Source organism: Sinocyclocheilus grahami, unplaced genomic scaffold (genome assembly GCF_001515645.1).
Source record: "Sinocyclocheilus grahami isolate Dianchi unplaced genomic scaffold, SAMN03320097.WGS_v1.1 scaffold1505.1, whole genome shotgun sequence".
NCBI classification, from domain to species: domain Eukaryota; kingdom Metazoa; phylum Chordata; class Actinopteri; order Cypriniformes; family Cyprinidae; genus Sinocyclocheilus; species Sinocyclocheilus grahami.
This window is the reverse complement of record NW_015506684.1, coordinates 9,974-13,435: the sequence shown is the minus strand read 5'-3', so window position 1 is coordinate 13,435 and position 3,462 is coordinate 9,974. Positions and strand designations below refer to the sequence as shown.

General features: G+C 35.5%; 1 protein-coding gene across 1 annotated transcript in view; it reads left to right on the top strand.

The window, feature by feature from the left end:
* Positions 1-420: 420 nt before the first annotated feature.
* Positions 421-3,462, top strand: part of LOC107570781 (muscarinic acetylcholine receptor M3-like) — a gene marked incomplete at its 3' end in the record, with an annotated part of 5,980 nt that continues 2,938 nt past the window's right edge. The window contains exons 1-2 of the mRNA XM_016257039.1: positions 421-467; positions 645-704. The remainder of the gene's footprint in view (positions 468-644; positions 705-3,462) is intronic.

Genomic DNA, 3,462 nt, shown 5'->3' with positions numbered 1-3,462 from the left:
CACACATAAATGACAGTTATTTAAGAAATTACATTAAAAATTATATTTTTTTTATAAACTAAAACTGAAATAAAAAATAAATAAAAAACTGTTGACATTAAAAATCAAATGAATATAATGACAAAATGACAAATTAAAATAAGAATTTAAAATATAATAAATAAAAATGACAAAATTACTAAAATTAAAACATTAAAAACTACAATAGTATCTTTATTTGTGTATGTAAATATTGTAGTGTACCTGTGCAGTTTGCTGAATGTTAAACACAGACAGACGAATGAACAGCATGATCTCTGCTGATCTGTGTGTTTGTGCTGTGAATCTGAATGATTGGAGTTGTGTGTGATGTTTCCGGCAGCCGTTATCATCCTGAACCAGAGCTTTAATCTCATTCCCATCTCACCTGTGTGCCCAAGCGCAGCTCTCAAAACCCTCTGAGTGTTCAGTGATGCTGCAGACAACAGGTAAACCTACTGAAAGACATCAGAATATTCACTGATTCTGTGCTTCTGCTGGACTCAGAACAGCTGATGCAGCTAACAATGAGCTCACAGTGTGAATGTAACATGAATTAAACGGAGCCCAGTGAATGTGACGTGTGTGATGGGATGATGTGAATGATGTTCACTGCTGTTTTTCAGTGTCTGACGGAGCACACGCGATCCAGCCGAGTCACCCATGAGCTTTAATCAGGAGATACGGTGAGAAAACACACGCCACAGACCTGTATGATCTCAAAACACCATCAAATCATAATATGTGTCCCTGCAGCACAAAAGCAGTGTTAAGTCGCTGGGGGATATTTGTAGCAATAGCCAACAATACATTGTATGAGTCACAATTAGACATTTCTCTTTTATGCCAAAAATCATTAGGATATTAAGTAAAGATCATGTTCCATGAAGATATTTTGTAAGTTTCCTACCGTAAATATATCAAAACTTAATGTTTGATTAGTAATATGCATTGCTAAGAACTTCATTTGAACAACTTTAAAGATGATTTTCTCAATATTTAGATTTTTTTGCACCCTCAGATTCCAGATTTTCAAATATTGTCCGATCCTAACAAACCATACATCAATACAAACCACACATCAATGGAAAGATTATTTATTCAGCTTTCAGATGATGCATAAATCTCAATTTCGAGAAATTGACCCTTATGACTGGTTTTGTGCTCCAGGGTCACATATTTGATCAAAGAACTCATGCACTGACTTATATATGATAGCTTTCTTTCTGAGAGTTTCGGTCGAGGAGATCTTCATTAGAGCAAAACCTCTTGAAAATACTACGAAATATCGTTAAAACATCGAGGACATCGCCGTCTGCTGTGAAAATCTCCTTTAGAAGAAATATAACGTTAAGAGAAGATCACATCAGATTCAAACTCACAAGCTGCTGTCTGTACAATTACCAAAAGATTTTACTATTCCTGTATTTTCTGGAACATAAGTTGCACTTTTTTCATCATGCTGCGACTTCTAGTCCGAAGCGACTTACTGTATAAAATGCAATTAATGTCAAGCAACACATTAGTATTGGTGTCGAATGAGAGAAACACATGAGCGCAGGTTTATTTGTACAATGCATTTCTCAAACAGAGAAACACAGTATGAATTAATTTAGTCTGGGCATTTATAATAGTGTTGTTTATAATAGTGAATATGCATTTTTCATTCCTGCTCTGGTTAAATGTAAAGGATTTATTGTGGAGTGAGGGGAACTGAAATACATAGTGTTTATAATGTTTGTAAACATTTCATTTTATTTGCTGGTATTTTGCATTATTTTTGTACTGTATGTAAAAATACAATGTGACCAATACACTGATACAATGTATCTATGTTTGTATTTGTACAGTGCAAATTTTACTTGGTGCAACTTACTGTCCAGGAAATACTGTATTTATTTACTTATTTTATCATTATTGATTTTACTATTATTACTCTGATCTACACTGAGTAAACTGGTGTAGAAGTACAATGCATGAGGTATGTATTGTGTGTTTGTTCAAATGAGCAGCGCCATCAATGAGTGCATGTTTATGAAACGCTCTGTTATTATATTCCATATGCAGCCTGTAAATCATCTGAAGGATCATCATCTCTCACATCCCCGTTTCTGCCCTCTGAGAGTTTATCTTGTGTGATGTCAGTGAAAGTAAATGATGTTTGAAGCAAGGGAGAGATTCACAGCTAATGTGCAAATCAGAATTATTTCTGTTTCCAAAAGCGCTGCCAAAAATCCACGGCGTTTCTCTGATATTTCAGAGTTTCAGCACGAGCTCTAGATCACAGTGCTTTTGGGAGAAGTGATTTAACTGTTTACTCGCCTAGAGGAGGAAAAAACACAGGTCTAGACTGGTTTATGCTGGTTTAGTGCTGGTTTATGAAAACACTGAGAGAAATGGAAAGCGTTTGTTTTTGCTGCATGACTAACATCATAAGTAGAGTTTAGGGAAAAATTAAGTCAAATATGAAGCTTTGGATCATAATTTCTCATTGTCGCTTCTCAGCAGAACAGAATGTTTGACAGCTCGCCATGATCTTTATGAGCTCATCAGATAAATAAATCATCATCAGTGTTTATATGATATTAACCAACATATTTTCATTCTGTCTCTTCGCTGACTGGAGAAACTTTTTATAAATAAATCTGGGGCACATAATAAAAGATCTTTAGTTATAAAAGTTGTTTTTGTTAAATTGTTGAACTCGAGTTCTTTTGAAATAGACCCGATCCTGGTTTTCCGTCTAGTTGAGTTTTGAGGAACTGTACTTTATGTAATGCATTACATTATTACATTACTTCTACAAACGTGATGCTTGACTTGATAACCCAGCTATCTCAATGACTCCAAACCTTTGAATGGTAGAGTATGTTTTATCCTCTTTCAGGAAGATTCAGTAAAGGGAAATGATTGGATTTGTCTGTTTGAGGTCAGTTAAAGGCCTTCAGAGCGGCTGATCAATCTTCAGTCGTGTTTCAGAAACAGAAATCTGATTCATTCCCTCCACAGAGAAATAGATAAAAAAAAGATTGCATAAACCTTCCCGACAGGCCCAGCATAAATGATGATAGATGCTTCCGTAGACACAGTGTGGTTTCAGCTTCTAAAGAATCATGTTTAACAGCCTAATTTGCACAGAACTACATTACCCATAATTACCCACACTAGAAAAATTAAGTAGTGACCGTTCACTGCATGAATGATGCATCATGTTTTATGATAATGACTGTCTGACTTGGACATTATTCCTCTTATTACATGGCTACTTAAATAATAACATGACATGTTAATATTAATACATGGAGCTGAAATATTAATCTGAGTGTGTTCTGGGTTTGAGTTGGTTCAGTCTTGAGTGTGACTGTGAAACACAGCTGATGGTCTCACAGTCGAGGGACGGACACACACACACACACACACACACACACACACACACTCTCACAC